This window comes from Bos mutus, chromosome 23, assembly GCF_027580195.1.
Source record: "Bos mutus isolate GX-2022 chromosome 23, NWIPB_WYAK_1.1, whole genome shotgun sequence".
NCBI lineage: Eukaryota > Metazoa > Chordata > Mammalia > Artiodactyla > Bovidae > Bos > Bos mutus.
The window spans coordinates 10,424,999-10,448,237 of record NC_091639.1 but is presented as its reverse complement, the minus strand read 5'-3'; positions in this window follow the sequence as shown (position 1 = coordinate 10,448,237).

Genomic DNA, 23,239 nt, shown 5'->3' with positions numbered 1-23,239 from the left:
GCAATGTTTTAATATTTGAATATACTATGAAATGATCATGAAAAGGTCTAGTTTATATCTGGCAAGCCCTCCAACTCTTGAACTTCCATTCAAACTCAAAAGATTTAAAGTGCTTTTGTTATTATATCTACTTTGCCATTGAATTTGCAATGAGAACCAGTGAAGTCCTTGTATTGGATCTGGTGTATTGGATCTCCTGTGTGGAAGCTTGGAAAGATATGCATGGAGTCATCCTTAAGAAACTTACCCTCTAGTGATCCAGGCAAGATTTATGAATGAGTCAACTGGAAAGCAGTAGTTGGTGGACCTAATCTCTAGTGCTCTGTGGGTGAAAAGAACTCGATTGCTGTGGGATGAATAAAGTGCTAAACTGTGGAGTTCAGATGATGGTACGATTGGACCTCAGGGAATGGGGAGATGTAGGTTGCCAACAGTTGGTGTAGTCTTTGTGCGGGAGGTGGGAGCATGAGCCTGATCCTGAAGGAAAGAGGAAAGACGTTACATGGATTAGAAGGAGAGACGTTAAGTAGTTGGCGTAACTGGAAGTTGGACCCACAGCCTTGGTTGGACCAAAGGACTGGGAAGAGAAGAGACTAGGTTAGCTGTGGAAAACTGGAGATCAGTTCATAATGAGACTTGGATTAAGCCAACCTGACAAAGCTGTGAGACCTCCCACTTTGCTCTTTATTTTTCAAGATTTTTTTTTGACTATTTGGAGTCCCTTGAGATTCTGTATATGTTTTAGGGTGAAGTTTTCTTTTTGTGCAAAAACATGTCGTTGGGATTTGATAGGGATTGCACTGAATCTATAGATTTCCTTTGAGTAGTATTGACACCTTAACAATATGAAGTCTTCGAATTCATGAATGCAGGATGTCTTCCTTTTCATGTCTTCTTTAATTTCTTTCAGCGACATTTTGTGGTTTTCACTATACAAGTCATTCACCTCCTTGGTTGATTATTTTCCTAGGTATTTTATTCTTTTTGACGCTGTTGTAAATTGAATTGTTTCCTTTTCTTTTTTAAAAATATTTATTTGGCTGCATCAGGTCTTGGCTGTGGTGCTTGGGCTTCGTTGCCCTGTGGCATGTGGGATCTTAGTTCCCCGCTGGGGATTGAACCTGCGTCCCCTGCATCGGAAGATGGATTCTTAACCGCTGGAACCACCAAGAAAGTCCCCAGAATTGTTTTCTTAATCAGAGCAGAGTTTTGGCCATCCACAGTGTTTCCTATGCCTCCACTCACTTTCCCCAAAGGCCGGCTGATACCGACTAGGGTGAGAGTGCAGGCCACCCAGAGGGTCACCTTTGCCCTAAGAAGTGGCTACAATTCTGAATCCGCAAAAGGAGGAAGTCAAGGCTGATTTAGTACAGGCTGAGGAGGTTCAAGGTCTGAGCCTTACAGACGTATAATCTAATATGTTTTCTTCAGAGCTCAAGTACGAATAACTCTCTTCCAAATGCTACTTCCAGCAAAGGGAAGAGAGATGCAGCAGCTATTGGGAGGCCAATCAATTTTTAAAGTTTGACTCCAGCAAAAATTGCACGAGGTAAACAGTATGTCCTTAGCTGTGCCACCTTTTCCTACTAACTTGGCTTTGATCTTTCTCTTCTTTTATCCTGTTTCTGTTACCCATTTATTTCCCTGTCTCACTCTTTTTTTTTTTTCCCTCCCTCAAAGTTCCCTTTCCTCAGCCTCCTTAACATAATGTACCTGGTCCTGTCGAGATTCCCTCAGATCTTTCCCGGGCACCGGCAAGCTCTTCCTGAAAAGTCAACTCTTGCAAAACAAGAACAGTTGATGTCCAACAGGGGCTTCCCTGGTGGCTCAAATGGTGAAGAATCTGCCTGCAATGCAGGAGACCTGGGTTCGATCCCTGGGTCAGGAAGGTCCCCTGGAGAAGGGCATGGCAACCCACTCCAGTATCCTTGCCTGGAGAATCCCATGGACAGAGGAGCCTGGCAGGCTGCATTCTCTGGGGTCACAAAGAGTCAGACACAACTGAGCAACTAACACTTTCACTTTCACCTTAATCTGAGCAAGGTGACATGCGTGCTTGCTTGCTAAGTCGCTTCAGTCCAGCTGTTTGTGACCCAGTGGACTGTAGCCTGCCAGGCAAGGTGACAAGAACTGGTCTAATCCTTGATAACTACAGGAGCTCAAGACCTGAGGGAGGGGCAGGATGGGGGAGAGGGACATTTGGGTTTGTGTCTGGACCTGGACCCGATCTGACAGAGGACAGAGGAGCCCAGGTCAGATGGCTCTGAGGCAAGCTGACATGCCGGCCTTTGTGGCTGAGCAGCTGCTCTCCTCGAGGTGCCTGAGGTTGACCTCGGCCCTGCCTGTGAGCGGGCTGCCTGTTGGGGGGCCGGGAGCTGGAATTGTTCTTGGTCTCTTCATCACCCATTTCTGACCTTAGTACTTGCTTCACGCTTGAGGTTGGGAGGGCCTTAACCTTGAACTATGTGCTTGCGAGATCCTCAGGGTGCTCCAGCAGGGGTCTGTTAGCTGAACTCAGAAATGGGGAAGATGTGAAAACAAGTCACTGCCAACTGGAAACAGGAGGGTCCCCGACCTGCTTCAAGCAGCCAGTTCCCACAGGGTGGGCTGGTGGAGAGCCTGGGGCCCGGCAGGCAGCCCCTCAGGCCGCAGCAGGGGACCTCTGTCAGGGTCACCTGTGTAACCACTGTGGGTGATAACAGCCCCCGCCTATCCCCGGTCTGGCCTCTCCCTCTTTCTCTGTAGACCCCTGGAGGCACAATTCCTCGCCTTCACAGTGGGAGGCCAGCCTTGGCAGCGAGCAGGACTCAGGATTCTGCTTTGTGTCCGGCCGTCTGTGACGTGAATTCGATACGAAGTCCGCAAACATTTCACTGCAAAAGGCACATTTTATCTCCCTTTCCAGAACCTCCGAGAGAGCCAAGCTTGGTGGCTGGCCAAATAGGCTCTCCTCCTTATGTCTGATGTAGTGTAAGTGCTGGGGGTTGCCATGCACCTATTGAACCCCACATCCAAAGCTCTGGATGCCAAAGGAAGGCGAGTGTGTGTGTGTGTGTGTGTGTGTGTGTGTGTGGGGGCGGGGAAGCCAGAGGAGGAGGAGGTGCCAACAGTCCCTTGGGCAATGGGTGCTGGGCTGAGCTTGCAAACAGATGTAGGTAAGCCAGAAGGAAACAAAACACAGAAATCAAAAACAAAGGCAAGCACTTCTTCCCTACTTCCTTTTTCTAATGCACCAAGTCTGTGTTGCTGGAGGCTGAAGATTGATTACTGTTTTGAGGCCTCTGATTATAAACCCATATGTGTAGAGAGTCAGCTCGAAGATTAGAACCTTCTTTGTTGAACCAATGGAATCTCAGGTTATTAAACCTTCTCCCTTAACTTTGCCACCTGTTTGTCTCCTTCCCGGGCCCTAAGACCCTGAGACCCCTGCTCCTTTTATCTCTGTTGCTTGTTAATTCCTGTTTCATCAGGTGGGAGACTTGTTCTGGAAATAAATGAAAGTTTTGAAGGCAGGGTTCCTCAGCTTCCTCTCTTTGGGTAGAGCAGGGCGTCCTGAAGATTTCCATAATCACTCTTTCCTCTTGCCTTCCTGCACTTTATCCCCAGCACGCATCTGACGTCTCTAATGTGTAGCCTTGAGCTGTAAGGGATCTTTGGCAGTGTGTGTATTTTGTCTCCAACCAGATCATCAGATTGGATGAAATGAGCTCTACGGCTACTAGAATCCTCCGATTCCGCATATTTGAAGCAGTCTGGCAGAATCTTGGTGACTTCATCTTAATGCGCACCCAAGCCCCTAATGGCATAGTCAGCATTCACTACATATTTACAAGGACCACCCTCCTGGGGCTTTCAGAGGGACTGCCTTAGAAGTGTTCTGGTCAAGCATGGGGGTGGGCAGTGACATTCCTCTCCAGATGAAAGTTGAGAGACAGACGCTGCAGAAATCAAAGCCTCCCCCACACGGCCTGGTAATAGGAGAGCCCAACTGCTACTTCTTAACAACTGTGAAGCCATGATAATAGGCCCTAATAAATTTTCCTTGCAGTTTCAAGAGGATGTGGTATCTTTCACTTCCTGTCCCAAACTGCCCTGCATTGTTGCGCCACGGACAGCTGCTTCACATCAAGGCATGGCCACGTTCCAGCCTGGGGATGGGGGGAGTCTGAAGTGCCACCCTGCTGCAGGGGCAGCTATCATAGGTGGGGTAGACGCCGGGTCTCCAACTCTCAAGTCGTCTGGATGCTGATGTCTAAAGCAGGACGTTAGAATGTTTGGTTGGGAAGAGATCAGAACCATCGTTCAAGTTTCACAGATGAAACACAGATGCCCCGTGGGGAGAAAAGACTTCCTCGCTGTGTGTTAACCAACTGTCATATATCACGCACGCATTCTTGTCATGTTGCTTTTTTCGTAAACAGAGGACAGGGATGAACAGGTGAACGTCTGTGAAGGAGAAGGGGAGGAAAGATCAAAAGTCACCATGCTCCCGGGGTGCTGTGTACGCACTGCTTTATGACACTTGCTGCATGGTGGGGAACTCAATCATAGACAAGTTGAACAGACTTCCCCGTGAAATGATGGGCTGTTAATGAAGTGGCTGAGGGGCTTGATGATGGTCCTTGAAATGTTAGTGCTCACCTTACCCTGAATGCACTTTCCCCCTTCCTTCCATTTTTTTTTTTTTTTTTTTTTTAAGCAGGGCCAAAAAGAGGTGCCTAGTTTGCGTCATGTCTATGTAAGGAGAGAACCGACATACATCCGTGAATCAGTTCTGTTGATGGATTTTCTAAGCTTTTGAGTTTTGAAGTGATTTTAGATTTTGGAAAAGTTGTAGGAATGGTAGGTAGAATTCCTGTATACCATCTATTTAGATTTCCTGAATACTGAAATTTCACCCCATTTGCTTCATGGTTCTTTCACAGTGGTTTCCCGGGGCCAGTTGGTTCTGTCTTAAAAGACTGTTGATTTCTAGACCTTTGTGAGCTAATTGTTTAATATAGGTGTGTGTGTGCTCTGTGCTAAGTCACTTCAGTCATGTCTGACTCTGGGCAACCCTATGGACTATAGCCTGCCAGATTCCTCTGTCCATGGAATTCTCCAAGCATGAATACTGGAGTGGGTTGCCATGCCCTCCTCCAGGGGATCTTCCCCCCAAGGATGGAGCCCACGTCTCCTGAGTGTCTTGCATTGGCAGGCAGGTTCTTTACAATTAGCACCATCTGGGAAGCCCCGGTTATTTAACATGGTCATTGTTAAACATTAAATTGTTTCAGCTTACAATTCAATATTAAAAGTGAAAGTGAAAAGGCAGATGTTTCAGTGGCCACGGCCTCCTGCAAATTCCAAACAAATAAATACACTATAAGTCAATACTCAAATGATCAATGCTCCTGATTGTTTTACTACACTCTATACTTTGGAGGTGATTTTCTTCTATTTATGGTGGAAATATGATATCATGGAGTTACTGTTCATCTCTTCCCAGTTCCATATCTAGTGAGCACTCACAGAGACAAATCAGGGCTTGAGTTACTTTTTTTTGTTTGTTTATCTATTTATTTTATTTTATTTTTTTGGCCACATGGCACATGAAATCTTAGTTCCCTGACCAGGCATCAAACTTGAGTCCCCTGAATTAAAAGCCAGAGTCGTAATTACTAGATCACCAAGGGAGTCCCTTGTTTATCTATATTTAAGAAAGTAATGAGACCCTGATGATAATGCGAAGTAGCGTGTGTTGTGTCTACAGCTGATTGTGAGCAGCAGCCTCAAGTTGTCTACAGGTGTAAAAGATTGGCAAAACGCATCAGAAGCATTTTGTGAGAATCAATTGGCTATATAGAATCTACAACAAAGTATAGTGCATATTTAATTTTTTTTTGGTAAATTGTACTGTACACTTTTTTATCAGTAAAACTTACACTAAACTTTTGTGTATACATATATATGCACGTATGTTGGAAGCCTGGTTATTAAACACCAACATACTACTGCATACACATGTTTTTATTATTTTCTGAGAAGAAGGTGCAAATATATTGCCCCATTATCAGTTAATACTTCAGAATGAATTTCCTAAAAAATAAGGATGTGGCCATACACAACTGCAATAAGTCGTTAAAACTAGAAACTTCACATTAATAATACTGCTATGTAACCTACTGATCTTATTCAAGATTTACTAATTGTCCCAGTAATGTTCTTTTTTGCTCAGGAAGTAATCCAGAATCATCCATTGCATTAAGTTCTCATGTCATTTTATATACTTTAATCTGGAATAGTTTTCCATTAAAAAAAAAAACTTTTTTTTTTTCCTGCTACTCTGACATCTTCAAAGAGCACAGGCCAATTATTTCATAGAATGTTCTTCATTTTTATTTGGTGTTTTCTCATGCTTCCATTTGGATTTTGCATATCTGGTAGGAAAACCACAGGAGTGAGATTATGTCCTTTTTAGTATTTTACATTGGCACTCTATTAGAGAAGGAAATGGCAACCCACTCCAGTATTCTTGCCTGGAAAATTCCATGGACACAAGAGCCTGATGAGGCTACAGTCCACAGGGTCACAAAAAGTTGGACATGACTGAGTGACTAACTTGGCAGTATATGATGATATATAAATAAATGAGCATGGCTGTGTTCCAATAAAATTTTATTTACCAAAACGAAGGGATGAATGTGGCCCATGGACCTTCATTTCCACACTTGACCTAGGCTTCAGTGTATAGCATTTGATAGGGTGGATTGAAACTGAACGACTTCTGCGAGATATAAGATTTAAGGATACAGAGTAAAAGCTCATTAACTGTAACTATCTGGGGACTATGTCCAGGCCACTTCATTTAGGTTAGAATTGTAGAATATATAGAGAGAATTTCTACAAGTGTATCAGGTTCAAGTTTCCTAAGTTATTTTTAGTATCTGGGAGTCAGTATTTCCAAGGATGCCCTTTCATATGAAAAAGGCCACCAGAGGACCATGTCCTTTCTTCCTAGCTATCCCCATACTTGGGTGTGCATCACACTCATTGTTGAAGTTTCCCTGTGTGTGTTCCTGGGCTCTTCTGCTTCAGCAGAATCTCGGGGATGGGTTGAGTTCTAGTTTTAAAGCATTTTCCAGGTGTTCCAGATGAAGGACTAGCACAAAGTGAAGAATTGAGATTCTTAGGGACTTATCTTAATGAAAAGATGAGAATAATCTCTAATTACTGCATTGATTTTATGTAAACAGATTCTTGTAAAGGGTTTGCAATATTTTAAAAGTTAATAAGTAGTTAAATTACTCTTTCCTAAGCCTGCTCTCTAAACTTGATTGCCACTGCTGAGCTTCTTATCAAACTATTTTTTCATGCATAGTGAAAAACAAAGTTCAGAACAGCCTCTGCTGGAGTTTCAGAAAAAAAAATTAGCAATTATTGGACTCTAAAGAGTCTAAAAACTGTAGTGGAAATTCAAGCCCATTACCGTTTATTCATGAGGACAAGTGACTCAATCAAAACAGTATCTTTGATGGATTAAATGTGTTTAAACAAATAGTTAACTGTAATACTGGAGGATTAGTATTTTTGGAGGGCTCTAGTTTTGATAGAGCTTTAGCTGATATTCTTTTGATAATCCCTGTTTTTCCCTGAGAGTTGCTGCCTCTGTTTGCTCTGGCAATAGTTTTTAATATGCTGCATTTTGACATTATTCCTGCAATACCGAATATGAAATTCTGTTTGCTATGCAAAAGTATATCAGGTAAGCTTGGGAAATGACAAAATAGTTGTTTGCAAATTGCTTTAGACCTTATATAGAGATTCTGAAGATATCAATCTAATTGTGATTTGTTGACGTGAGACTCTAAGCTATGTTTATGTTAAAAATTATATCAGTTATTAAGAAAAATTACCTAAAACTTTCAATGTCATCCTGGGACATTGTCCAATAAACTCATCCAAGTGTTATTTAATTCACTAGAGAATGTACTTTCGCTTGAATTATTATTTACTCTTGTTTCGGGCTCAAGACACTGTGAAGTTACATATTAACCTAGAGACTTTTGTTCATTAGAGTACAAAAGGCTTCTGGACAGCAGAGAAAATAACCCTGACACTTACAGTTTTATCGTCCTGTAGGTCATTAACCGGCAACCCACTCCGGTGTTCTTGCCTGGAGAATCCCAGGGATGGGGGAGCCTGGTGGGCTGCCGTCTATGGGGTCGCACAGAGTCAGACACGACTGAAGTGACGCAGCAGCAGCAGCAGGTCATTAACCAGTTTGGCCTCCAACTCAGAAAAGTAATTTTGGCAGACTTTTTGAAACTGACCATATAAACCTCTGTCCCTTGAATTCTCTGAGTTAGTTCTCCTTTCCTAATGATCCCTCACTGATGGATTACATACGGTTTTGATACATGTTTTACATATGTCAACGTTTGATGTCTTTCACTTTTTTGAAAATTATCTTTTTTTTTCTTTAATGACCCTAAGTTTGCCATGTTGTTTTTGTATATCTATGACTTTTGGTCCTAAGTACTGCTGTTTTCTAATTGCAGTTGACAATCGTATGAATTAAACATTCTGTCTTTAACCTGTGAAGATCATCAAAGTGACGATCCGGAAGACATTTAGTTTAGCTAGAAAATAATTGTTGGGATTTCCCTGGTGGTCCAGTGGTTAACAATCTGCCTTGCAATGCAGGCGACATGGGGTTTGGTCTCTGCTTGGGGAACTAAGATCCCACTTGCCTAGGAGCAACTAAGCCCTCAGGCCACAGCTAGAGAGTCTGTGCACTGCAATGAAAGATCCTACATGATGCAATGAAGATCTCATGTGCTGCAACTAAGACTCAACACAGCCAAATAAATATAAATGCTTTTTTTTTTTTTTTTTAAGAAAATAGTTGTGTTCATAGTACATGTGCCAAGTATAGGGGACACAGGCAAGTGACTCATGCCGCAGCCTTCCTCTGGAGCCCCCACAGTTTGATGGCAGGGACAGATAAGCAGGGCCATGTGCTGAGTGCTAGGACGGAGATTTGTTCCAGGTGGACAGTCCAGGCCTGTGGAACCCAGCCTGGCTTGAAGTTCTTTCTTCACTGGAACAGAGAGCACAGAATTACTCACAAGCTTTATTTAGTTCCTCTTGAGGTCGGTAGACAAGAACAGGGCAGCAGCAGAGTAAAGCACGTGAGTGAGGGCTCTGAAGCCAGACACACTTGGCACGTAACCCTGGCTCCTCTGTTTACTAGTGGGTGACCTTGCCATTTGATTCAACTGTCTAAGCCTCAGTTTTCTCATCTATCAAGTGAGGATAATAGCACTGATATATAGGATTACTGTGAAAATGAAGTGAGGCTTGTAGTAAAGGGTTGACTCAGCAGGTTTGGAGTGTTCAAACCTTGTTCCAAAGTAGCTGGCCCTTGACCGGCTCCTGGGAGATGACCCCTAGACACTTGGAATATCCTATCAATTGAGAATGTCTGTTTATTTGGGGCCTCGGGCCACGCCAGATAGTTCAGGCTAACAGTGTGATTTATGATGGAGGCCTTGGGTCACACTGTTCCAGTCTGAATGCTGGCGGGGATGAAGACTTAGAAGTTAGGTTGAGGCATGCTGGCTCTTCGTGCCTGCGCGATCGACCACCAGTAAAACCCTGGACACCAAGGCTTGGTGACGCCCCTGGTTGATGACACTCTGTACAAGTCGTACATTGTTGCTGATGATTAAGCATTATCTGTGCAGCTTCAGCGGGGAAGACAACTGAGGCTGAAGCCTGCTCCGTCCTGCACTCTGCCCTACATGCGTTTACTCTTGCTGATTTTAATTTGTATCTGTTTTCTAGAATAACTGGTAACTGTAAGCAAAACAGCTTTTCCAAATTGTATGAGTCCTTCTGGCAAATCAGTGAATCTTAGGCGATTCAGTGATTTGTGGGGACCCCCAAAGCAGGGATAAGGAATATGCAGTGCTTTGCTCGGGACTTTGGTTCCATCTTTACCCTACTTCTGATTCTTGGCTTGTCCGTCCTTTCCAGCCCTGGTATGACCCTTGGACCCACTGACTGCTGTTACTTTGTCTGCTTGATCTAAAGAGTGTTCTCTGGGGACTTGGTTCTGGCGAAGAAAATATCTAACCTCAGACGGTTGACTGATAACAGAATTCCTAAGGGTTCCTGTTTCTTTAGACCTAATTATCTGTGGCCTGTACTGATATTTAACTTCTTTTATTTATTTTTGGCTGTGCTAGGTCTTCGCTGCTGCCCTGGCTTTTCTCAAGTTGCAGCAAGGGGGCTACTCTCTAGTTGCAATGCTTGGGCTTTTCATTGCAGTGGCTTCTCTTGCCGTGGAGCCCATGCTCTAGGGCTCAGGCTCAATAGTTATGGCGCACAGGCTTAGTTGCTCCCTGGTATGCGGGATCTTCCTGGACCAGGGATCGAACCTGTATCCCTGGTATTGGCAAGGGGATTCTTTACCACTGAGCCACCGGGTAGCTCTGATGTTTAACTTCTGATGTGGGTCTCTATCTTACTTCCCCTACTAGATTATTTCATGTGAAGTCAAGAGTGCTTCTTATTTGCTTGCCTGGTGCCTGAGGTGACAGCATGGCCTAATGGGAAGGCTGGGTTTTAAAATTTTACATTTTTATTTAAAATTATTTTGACCAAGCCCCACACCAGGTATTGAACTGGAGCCCTCTGCATTGGAAGCATGGAGTCTTAACCACTGGACCACCAGGGAAGTCCTGGGAAGGCTGGGTTTTAGAGTCAGAAAAAGCTGGGCTTGAATGCAGCTCAGCTCTTTGCCTGCCATGTTGGCTCAGGTAAATTGCTCAGCCTGAGTTCAATACATTTGCACAATAGGATCACATTACCTATCCCAGAGAGTTTCTGGAAATTTGGTGGTGTCCTCACTGGCTCAGACCTAAGACACAGCAATGCCAGCATGTAGAGTTAAGCGGCCCACTCAGGAAGGTTGTCTGACTGTACTTTGTGTAGATAAATGTCTCTAACTGGCATGGAATGTCAGGGGACACTTAGATAGAAGTTCAGCTCTATCCTCAGATTGCATGGGCCCCTGAAGTTTCTTTTTTTTTAAAAATTATATATATATATAATTATTCTTATATATAATCTATCCAACCATCTCGACAGAGGGCGAGATGGTTGGATGGCATTACAGACTCAATGGACATGAGTTTGAGCAAGCTCCAAGAGATGGTGAAGGACAGGGAAGCCTGGTGTGCTGCAGTCCATGGGGTTGCAAAGAGTCAGACATGACTGAGTGACTGAATAACAAAATTATTTTTGGTTGTGCTGGGTCCTCGTTGCTACTCGTGGGCCTTCGCTGGTTGTGGTGATCAGGGGCTACTCTTTGCTGTGCTGTGCAGGCTTCTCATTGTGGTGGCTTCTCTTGTTGCTGAGCATGGGCTCTGGGCATGTGGGTCTCAGTAGCTGTAGCATGTGAGCTCAGTAGCTGTAGCATGTGAGCTGCAGCTCACGAGCTCGGGGTCAGTAGTTGTTGCACACAGGATTAGTTGCTCCATGACACATGGAATCTTCCCAGACCAGGGATTGAACCCATGTCCCCTGCATTGGCAGGTGGATTCTTATCCACTGTGCCACCAGGGAAGTCCCCTGGGAGTGTTTTTTTTTTTTTTTTTTTATGGAAGAATATGAACGCCACCTATAATCAGGGTTCAAAAGTAAACAGACACTTCTGATGTAATATGGGACAGAAGGAGCAATAAAAGCCAGGTTGCAGGTAGGGACAAATGATAACTTATTGCTTATTGAAGTCTTCTTACTATATTCCAGATTCCATTCTAGGCAGCTAACATGTAAGAGCTCTATTAATTAATCTTTCTAAATCTGATGAAGGAGGCCAGTTTTTTAATTTGGAGACTGAGGCACAGAGAATTTAAGTAACTTGTCTACAGCAACCCAGCTGGTAAGTGGCCTAGGTGGGCTTGAGGACGCAGCTTTACACCCTGTGGCTCTCATTGAATTGACTCCTTGCCACAGTGCCAGCACATTCGGGGCAGGAAAATGGTGGTGGAAACAGGACTCTTTATTACTAGAGACATAATCAACACTCCTGGGGAAAGCTTTCTTAGAGAACTGGGTGATCAAACAAAAGTTATTGTGGCATGAGAGGTGTCCTGCCCCTGAATCACAAGAGTTAGACATCAGAGAGGAAGTTGCTGCTTACCAGATGGAGAAGGAGGTAAATTCTGGAGACTGGCAGGCAGGGAGTGGAAGGCTTTCAGAAAGCAGTGGCTGCAGAGGGACCAGGCATAGGAACCAGGACCTCTGTGGTCTGGGGTAGGTCAGATGATCCAAATGCAATGTTGGCTCCTTATTAAAGCTAAGTAGCAAATGGTGCAGAGAAGGCAATGGCACCCCACTCCAGTACTCTTGCCTGGAAAATCCCATGGATGGAGGAGCCTGGTAGGCTGCAGTCCATGGGGTAGCTGAGGGTTGCCCACGACTGAGCGACTTCACTTTCACTTTTCACTTTCATGCATTGGAGAAGGAAATGGCAACCCACTCCAGTGCTCTTGCCTGGAGAATCCCAGGGACAGGGGAGCCTGGTGGGCTGCTGTCTATGGGGTCGCATGGAGTCCGACACGACTGAAGCGACTTAGCAGCAGCAGCAACAGCAGCAAATGGTGAGGAATCAGGATGCCAAAAGCCCAGATTTACAGCCAGACACCAGAACAACTCATTCCCTTTTCTTCTTTTTAAGACTTTTTATTGGAGTATATCAAAGGTATAGGAAATATACATGCCATGTGTCTGGTTCAATGAATATTTATAGACTTACCCAACCTGTGACCAGGATCAAGAATCAAAATGTAACCAGCACCCAGAAATACCACTTTTGTCCCCTGTCATCCCTCCTCAGGGATGCCACTATCCTGACTTTTAAAATCTTTGTTTCATTTTGCCTGATTTTTATCCTCCCCACCTCCTTTATTCTAATTGCTTTACTGAGTTAAAAATTTTGTAAACTGATGAAATATATGTGACAAAAGAGAGAGATATAGTTTTTTTAAAATGAAATTTAAGCCGAAAGCTTTGGTAAAGGCTAAACAAAGGCAGTTGCAAAAAAAAAAAAAAAAAAAATTTGCTGTTAAAGTTAGTGTGGGTGAAAGTAAAAAAGTGAAAGTGAAAGTCTTTCTGTCATGTCCGACTCCATGGAATTCTCCAGGCCAGAATAATGGAGTAGGTAGCCATTCCCTTCTCCAAGGGATCTTCCCAACCCAGAGTTTGAACCCAGGTCTCCCACATTGCAGGTGGATTCTTTACCAGCTGAAGCATCAGGGGATGAGACAAGAATAAAAGACTGGGAAAAAGAATAAAAATCTCAGGGGATACCATGGTGAGATTGCTTTGCAAGTGCCTTAAACTTGTTTGGCTTTCAAGAAGTCAAATCTGGAAATCATAGTTAATGCGTTATGCTTACGATTGAAGCAAAAAAACAAAAACAAGAACAAAAACAAAAACAACTTAGAACACCAATGAATGGATCTACATTTTAAAAAAATAAAATAAGGCCTTAGTTCAGTTCAGTTCAGTCGCTCAGTCATGTCCGACTCTTTGAGACCCCATGGACTGCAGCATGCCCGGCTTCCCCGTCCATCACCAACTCCCAGAGCTTGCTCAAATTCATGTCCATCAAGTTGGTGATGCCATTCAACTATCTCATCCTCTGTTGTCCCCTTCTCCTTCTGCCTTCAATCTTTCCCCACATCAGGATCTTTTCCAATGGGTCAGTTCTTAGCATCAGGTGGCCAAAGTATTGGAGTTTCAGCTTCAGCATCAGTCTGTCCAATGAATATCCAGGACAGATTTCCTTTAGGATTGACTGGTTGGATCTCCTTGCAGTCCAAGGGACTCTCAAGAGTCTTCTTCACCACCAGAGTTCAAAAGCCTCAATTCTTCAGTGTTCAGCTTTCTTTATAGTCTGACTCTCACAACCATACATGACTACTGGAAAAACCATAGTTTTGACTAGATGGACCTTTGTTGGCAAAGTAATGTCTCTGCTTTTTAATATGCTGTCTATGTTGGTCATAACTTTTCTTCCAAAGAGCAAGTGTGTTTTAATTTCATGGCTACAGTCACCATCTGCAGTGATTTTGGAGCCCCCCAAAATAAAGTCTGTCAATGCTTGCATTGTTTCTCCATCTATTTGCCATGGAGTAATGGGACCAGATGCCATGATTTTCGTTTTTTGAATGTTGCATTTTAAGTCATCTTTTTCACTCTCCTCTTTCATCCTCATCAAGAGGCTCTTCAGTTCTTCACTTTCTGCCATAAGGGTGGTATCATCTGAGTATCTGAGATTATTGATATTTCTCCCAGCAATCTTAATTTCAATTTATGCTTCATCCAGCCTGGCATTTTGCGTGATGTACTCTGCATATAAATTAAATAAGCAGGGTGGCAATATACAGCCTTGATTTACTTCTTTCCCAATTTGGAACAAGTCTGTTGTTCCATGTCCAGTTCTAACTGTAGCTTTTTGACCTGCATACAGACTTCTCAGGAGGCAAGTAAGGTGGTCTGGTATTTCCATCTCTTGAAGAATTTTCCACAGTTTGTTGTGATCTACACAATCAAAGGCTTTGGCATAATCAATAAAGCAGAAGTAGATGCTTTTCTGGAACTCTCTTGCTTTTTCTATGATCCAGTGGATGTTGGCAATTTGATCTCTGGTTCCTCTGCCTTTTTTTCTAAATCCTGCTTGAACATCTGGAAGTTCACAGTTCACGTACTGTTGAAGCTTGGCTTGGAGAATTTTGAGTGTTACTTTGCCAGCGTTGGAGATGAGTGCAATCGTGTGGTAGTTTGAACTTTATTTGACATTGGCCTTCTTTGGGATTGGAATGAAAACGGATCTTTTCCAGTCCTGTGGCCACTGCTGAGTTTTCCAAATTTGCTGGCACATTGAGTGCAGCACTTTCACAGCATCATCTTTTAGAATTTGAAAAAGCTCAACTGGAATTCCATCACCTCCACTAGTTTTGTTTGTAGTGATGCTTCCTAAAGCCCACTTGACTTCACATTCCTAAAGCCCACTTGACCGGCACCATGTGGCTGTGGCTGCTTCTCCTTGTGGTGGTCCCTGGCTTGCTGCAGCTGGCATTCTCCACCAAAAAAGGATACCCCATGTCCAAGGACAAAGGAGAAGCCCCAGTAAGATGGTAGGAGGGGCAAAATCATGTTTAGAATGAAACCCCATACCCACCAGAGATGCTCGGAGGGCTCAAACAAAACCTTGTACACTCCAAGACCCAGAGACCCCACAGAGACTGAGCCAGACCTGTGTTTGAGTCTCCTGTGGAGGGACAAGACAGCAGTGGCCTGCCGCAGGGGCAGGGGTCTGGGTGCAGCTACCTAGTAACACAGCCTGTGACATAAGCCCTCTTGGAGGAGGTCGCCATTAACCCCACCATAGAGCTGCCGAGCAGATGACCCACAAACCGCAGAACAATTATACCAAAGAAATTCTCACACTGGTAAGAAAGTTCTGGTACCCACAACAGATTTCCCAACCTGGGGATCTGACAGAGGGACTGAGAACTCCCAGAGAATTTGACTTTGGAGGCCAGTGGAATTTGATTACAGAACTTACACAGGACTGGGGAAACAGACTCTTGGAAGGCACAAACAAAATCTTGTGCACACCAGGACCCAGGAGAAAGGAGCAGTGACCCCCACAAGAAACTGACCCAGACTTCCCTGTAAATGACCAGGAGTCTCCTGCAGAGGCGTGGGTCAGAGATGGCCTTCCTCAGGGCCAGGGCACTGAGTGTGGCAATGCGTGCATGGGACCTTTTGAAGGAGGTCGCCGTTATCTTCCTTACCTCCATCATAGTTTGGTCTCAGGTCAAACAACAGGGAGGGAACACAGCCCCACCCATCACCAGAAAGTTGGATTAAAGATTTACTGAGCTTGGCCCCACCCATCAGAATAATATAAGGCTTTAGCCCAACATTAAAATATTGGAGTATGTATGTACATTTTAAATTTTTAATATAAATTTAAATTTTAAATTTTAATATAAAACGTTAATGTGTATATTTTTAATGATTGTCCATTTCAATGGACTCTCTAGCTTTGTGATATTATGTAAATTTAAGGTGTACAAGTGGCTTCCCGAGTGTAAAGAATCCTCCTGCCAATGCAGGAGATGCAGGAGATGGGTGTTCAACCGCTGGGTTGGGAAGATCCCTGGAGAAGGAATTGGAAACCCACTCCAATATTCTTTTTTTAAAAAATTTAGACAGCCAGACTTTATTTCTCATGATTCTGGAGCTTGGGAGTTCAAGATCAAGGTCCCACTCCAATATTTTTGCTTGGACAACCTCATGGATAGAGGAGCCTGACCATCTTCATCTTCCATGGAGGCCACAGTGGCCTACAACCAGGAAGGCTTCAGGCATGGAATGCAGCCAAAGGAACTCTAGAAAGTTCCATCCAACCCCTTCATTTATCACACAGAAGGCCTAGAGAGTTCTGTGACTTGTCCCTGGTAGTCTCTGAGTGACTGCTTTAAGTGGTCAGAACCAGGAGACCTGGTCAAAAGCAAGAAGATGCACCTGTCACCCAAAGATGCTCAGTTGAGGGTGGGGTGATTTGCTGGTCTACAAAGTCGATTTGTTGAAGGTTAGGTGGTGGATGGCCTCAGTATCATTTGGAAACAGTGTCTGGAATGTTCCAAGACTCTCCACTCATCTCTTAGTTGAGTTTTTCCTCTCAGAAGACTTTCTTCCCAAAGCTGGAACTACGCATCTCAGCATTACTACCAGAAAGGGGCCATCTCTCTTGGTTCTGATTGGTCTGATTTGGGGTTACACTTCCTCTTGTAGCTGGGGGAGGAGTGCTTGGGTATGTTTGAATTGTCAGCCTCCTTTAGAAATATGTAGTTTTCTGGGGAAGAAAAGTTCCCCCAGAGAAAGAGAAGAAGCATTTCCAGAAGAAGCAAGGGGTCCAGGCAGTAAAAATGCTAGGTATCCATGGTTTTAGGTAAGATGCTTTGGGTTGCAAGTAATAAATCCTAACAGTTAGGACAATTTGTTGATTCACATGACTTACAAAGATAGATCCTAGCTTCAGGAACATTTTGATTAGATTCAAGCTCCTTTTCTCTGTTATTTCATTTTGTTGGCTATTTCCTGCAGTGAGTGTTAGTTGCATCCTCCGGCTAGCTTCCAGGACAAAAAATATTCATGTTACCTACTGAAATCCTGAGAGTCATTCTGAATGGACTGGGTTAGGTCATCAGCAGTCTAGCCCTGACTTATTTCGCTGATGGAACACACTAGCTGGTTTTCCCTAGGTCCTTGGTCCATCTCTGGAGCTATGTTAGAACTGTCTTCCCTAGCAGGGAGAAGTGTAGATGGTAGGATAGCGGAGCAAGGAACAGGGGCCCAGTTTATTACTAAAAAAACAAAGATAGGTTAAAGAAATTACCCCAGATCACATATCTAGTAAGTGTTAGTTATAAGATTTGAGCTGAAGTCCATGTAATCCCCCGAGACCATATGTATTTGATTGGGATTCTCACAGGATGCTGTTTCTGTTGTCTGTTGCCTCATTACACACTGCCTCAACCAGTAGCTTAAAATAGTGACAAGGTGGGATTTCTCATTCTATTCTGCAGTCTGAGCTGAGCTCATCTGGGTGTTGATTTTGTTCCAGGAGGCGTGATCATCCAGGTCTGGTGCCTCCTATGGGGTGGGTGGAAGAGCTGGGTGCTATTAGGCATTTCTATCTCCATCGGGGCCTCAACAGTAGGCTAAACAGACTCCTTCATATGGTGGCCCAGGCCTCCAAGAATATGCATTCCTTCCCCAAAGCGTAGCCTCTGGTTACATCATCCTTGCCAGTTTTCACAGCACAAAACGAGTCACCTGGCCCAACCCAGCCTCATTATGGGAGGAACCTACACAACGCTGTGAATATCCAAAGGCTTAGGTTACTGGAGGCCACCCAGTGTAAGGACCACAGTGGGGTACTTCTGTCTGTTCTACCGAGGCAGAAACTATTCTGTCCCAAGATAAGGGGCAGAAGCCTCTTTTTTAAACGTTTCTATTCTTTGAAGGAAATTACCATCCGCAATCAATCCAACCAAAAACACAGCCTCCCCTTGGAGGCCCGGTCAGTGGGTTGTCAGAGGACCATTGCAAGGTGCAGCTGCGCCGCGGTCCTGCAGCAGGGTCTGCTGGCAGCTCTGAAGCTAATGGCATTTGCAGTTTCCATCGCATCCTGGCTTTCACAGTATAAATTTTCCCAGATGTGCACTTTGGAGTATGGAGTTTTATTTTTATTTGGTTTTATTTTTTAAACATGGGCTGAACTTTGAGTTGTTGGACTTTGTTTTCTTTTTTTCTTCCCCCGCCCCCTTAGGTTTTGTTTTGAGAGCTTCATATGTCTAAAGCCACGGGAGGATGCCATAGCGTTCATCATCTTTTCCAGACACCCAAAGCATATGTTTTACTTTTGGCATTCTGCTGGGACAAAAAGCAGAGGAAGGGAGGCCATTTGTCACCCACCCAGTGGCCTCCTATAAGGTTCTTGTATGTGGTTCAGCTAATAAATGTCTAATCTCTGCTTTCCCAAGGACCTGAATTTGTCTGCTTTGTACTGATTGTGGGCATTCCATTTCTTCTGTTGGTGAGTGAAGCAGCTTGAAAATTGGTATATTTTTCCTATAAGGGCTTCCCTGTGGCTCAGACAGTAAAGAATCTGTCTGCAATGTGGGAGGCCTGGGTTCAGTCCCTGGGTCCAGAAGATCCCCTGGAGAAGGGAATGGCAACCCACTCCAGTATTTTTGCCTGGAGAATCCCATGGACAGAGGAGCCTGGCTTTAAAATTGACATGCTTTTCCTATAAAGCTTATCTTCCTGATTCTATTTCTTTCCTTCTTCCCTTCTAATGTAAAACCAGTTTGAATATATTCAGGTTGCTAAATTGCAGGGTTAGGATTTGTCAAGTCCTATATTCTTATCAAGTCCATTTTTTGAGGGTGAGAATGTTTATTTTCTGTTTTCCTTCAAGGGACATGGCACAACAGTTTTCTTAATTCAACTCCACTTCTTTCCACATATGGATGCTGTTTAAAGCTTAGTATTTTATTATCTCCTCTCATTTCAAATATCTGAATTTTGCTCTTTTATCTCCTAGCTTGGCATTTTTTGGAGGAACTTTTTCTATTGATGTGTCCACCCCACTTTAGCTGTTTCTCTAACTCTGGTTTTACGGCTCATAAAGAAGAAACAATTTGAGAGTGTCACATTCCTGGGGACTCTCAGTGGTAAAATGTTTTGAAGTCAGATGATGGCTCCATCCAGTGAATTTCCAGACCATTTGCAAATAGTGAGTCGAATTTCCATCCTAGTCTAGAAAATCAAAATTGGGTATCAGTTTCCCTTTTTGAGATGCTGAAGCTTAAAGAATGCTGTTAGACTACCTATAGCTTTTGGAATCTGTGGGTGTACAGATGGATTACCTGAACGATCAGTAAAGCCTGAGCCTATATACTGCTGCCAGCCTCAGTTGTTTGCTGGTGTCTGGCTCAGTGCAACTGAGAACCATCAGAAGGGAGAAGATCATAGGCTGTGAGATTACTTAGGGTTTTCGTGCCACTTCTCTTAAACTTAAGGGTGTTCCGGCCACACAGAAGGTCAGATATGGGTTCTCCCAGGGCTGAAAGAAATCTGAGATATCATCTATTGTCATTTATTAAATGATCCTTTCCAGCTAAATAAGGCTGTTTCCTGGCTTAGGACAATTTTCATGGATGATTTCTGACTTTCGTTGCCTTTTTGAAATGTAAGCCAAATCCTATGTATTAGAGTTGATTAAGCCTCCATCTTGGCCTTTCCCTGTTAGGGCTCGTGGGAGGGCCTGGGCAGGCCCATTTTCATGGAGAATTTTATACCAGCCCCTCAGTGATCTGTGTGCCCCTCTTACAGTGTAGAGTTGTTGTCTTCCCAGCCCATATAGATTTAGGTGGAATCATCAGATTGACCATCCAGATTCTGGCCAATGGACTATGGGCAGAAGTGATGAAACCACTTCCAGATCTGGCCCCCAGCCTCTCCTGAGTGATCCCGTATGTGCATTCCCTCCTGGGGTGCATGCTGATGTCAGCTCCCAGGGCCAAGGGGATGGGAGCCATGTGTGCAAGAGCCTCTGCCAACTGGGTCCACAGTGGCTGTGTGAGCCGAGGTCTGACTGCTCTGCTCCCTGCCACACGCCCCGCCCCCACCACTAGTCTACCACTTGGCTTATGTAAGAAAAATTCAGCAATGCTTTTTGTTAAGCCTCTGAGGATTTGTAACACATTGGTTATGACAGAGTGTATTAGCTGAACTCATACTCAGGGAATTCCTTATTTTTCGTGGGCTGCTGGCCACCACTTCCATGTTGGGCACACCCATGATGAAAAGTCAGGAGACCTCTCCCTGGTCTCAGGTCTTCATTTCTTCTCAAGCTTGCCAAAGCTTGTGGATAGAAATGCTTAATTATCCTTGTGTTTCACTTCTGCTTCCCTGGAACCAAGGGCTGGTTCTTAGCAACCCAACCCAGATGAAACTGATCTGTGATGATGATTGCTATTCTCTGTGTTTTTGACAAACATTAATTAAGCCCCTGTTATCTGTCTAGAGAAATACTCAGACAGTAAAGAATCTGCCTACAGTCCACTGAGTCACAAAGAGTTGGACATGACTGAGCGGCCAACATACATAACATATATCTGTCTAGCTCTGGGCTGGGACTGAGAAAAATAGTAAAGAATATAGTTTTTCTTCTCAAATTGTATCAGTTAAGTAGAGAAGCAAGATATTCATATAGAAATCAACCAGAGGATAACATGCTGCCACATGTAAACAGAGTCTATAGGAATTCGGCAAAGGGAAAGATTTGTGTGGACTGTACTTGGTTGGAGAAGCAACCCGCAGAGCTAAGGATTCTACTTGGTCTAGAAGAGAGTCTGGGCACCAGGGTATAATGAGTGAGAATGGGCCCGACGTGAAGTCACATGTGCCCTGCTGAACACAAAAAGAACCCGTTCTTTTCTCTGTGGAGGAAGAGAATAAGGTTTGGTTGAGCAAAGCTGAGGATCTGAGGTGACTGGAGAAGGCTGGGGGGTGGGGAAAATGGTGTTTACATTCAGTTCTTCCTGGGCTCCTCCTGGTAGAGGGTCACAAGGTAGAGTTGGAAGAGCCTTGGGTTGCTTTCCCTTGTTCTAGGCCTTGAGCGGACATAACTGCTCTGAGGGGACCCTGTCCATAGGCCACACTCCTGTCATCCACCGTGTGCTGAAGTCAATTCAAATGGGTTTGAGAGGGTTGATGGACACCTTTTCACGAATTTTGCTTGCCAGTTGTTAAACGCATCTATTATGATTATGAATTAAACTGTGTAAGTCTTATACAAATTTACAATTTAACAAATTATATGAAAACAAAGTGAAAGCTCAAAGGCATCAACTGCCTAGTATTGGCTGTGTTTTTCTATTATCTGTGCTCTAGAGGTTCTTACAACTATTATAACTGTTCGGTGATCTCACGGGTTGAATTAACTCCCCACGTTCATATGTGAAGTGCTAATCTACCAGTCTCAGAATGTGACCTTATATGGAAATAGGGTTTTTGCAGACGTAACTAGTGAAGATGAGGTCATTAGGGTGGTCCATTCATCCGATACGCCTGATGTCCTTATAAAAAATGGAAGTTTGGACACAGACGTACATATGGAGAGAACACCATGTGAACATGGAGAGAAAGATCAGGGCGATGCTGCAGAAGCCAAGGAATGCCAGAGATGGCCAGGCAATCCCCGGAAGGTGGGAGGCAGGTCTGGAACTGGTTACCCATCACAGCCCTGGAAAAGAACCACTCTGCTGACCCCTTGATCTGAGGCTTCCAAGTCCCCACAACTCTGTGGTTGAAGGTACCCCATCTCTGGTGTCCTGGGAGGCAGCCCCAAGAAGCGAATCCAGGTGGAAACACTATATTGTGTAATGATGTGTTGTGTTCATCGCTCCCCAACTCCTCCCCCTGCCCGGCCCCCGGCACCCTGGCCGACTCTTGCAGCTCCTCCTTCTTTGAGATCCTGAAATCCACCAGAGTATGCTGATTTGTAAACAAACACCACAAATTAGGGTTTGATTCATCGTTTCCGTGTTTGTTTAGACAGAAGGTTGGCAAAAAGCAGCCTGTGGGCCAAACCCGGGCCCCCTCCTGTTTCTGTAAAAGTTTTTCTGGAACAGGGCTGTGCTCATTTGTTGACCTGTTTTCCGTGGCTGCTGTCACACTGGAGGGGCAAGTGTGGCTCACAAAGCTGGCAAAATTTATCACCTGTCCCTTTAGAGGAGAAGTCTGTTCACCTTTGGCCTGCACTTGAGAAAGCAATGCGGGCAATGTTAAAAACACAGATAAAACTTAAAAGCGTGCCCATGGGTAGCTGTTACATTGTTATAGCACCAAAAATTGAGAAAATATACTTGCAGTATTTGAAAACTATGATCTGATTCCACAGAGTGGTTGCTGTTGTTTGTCAGGGACAAATGAGTGAAGATCTGACATAGATCTTGGTAGTTTCATTGTCCTCTTGTTTATATAAATAAAAATGTGTCATATGTGTCAGAGCATATGTGTCAGAAGTATCCTTGTTTGTCAGTCGCCACCATAGGGTTGGCAATAGACATGAGCATTTGTGGAAAATCAGTGGAAGCATCTGTGAGAATCAGTCGACTATAGGGCATTTATTTATGTGTATTTATAATAAACCAATGCATGTATGAAGTAAAAGTTGCTCAGTCGTGTCCAACTCTTTGCAACCCCATGGATTGCAGTCCATGGAATTTTCCAGGCCAGAATACTGGAGTGAGTAGCCTTTCCCTTCTCCAGAGGATCTTCCCAACCCAGGAATCAAACCCAGGTTTCCCGCATTGCAGGCGGATTCTTTACCAGATGAGCCACAAGGGAAACCCAAGAATATGGAGTGGGTAGCCTATCCCTTCTCCAGTGGATCTTCGCAACCCAGGGATTGAACTGGGGTCTCCTGCATTGCTGGCAGATTCTTTGCCAACTTGTATGTGTGCACAATGCATGTATACCCAAGCACATACCTGTGTCCCCTGGAGAGCCTGTGGTTGAACAGCCTCCAGCTCACCATGCCCCCCATCTCCGTGCAGTACTCACAGTTGAGCAGAGGCCACCCAGCTTGTGGGTC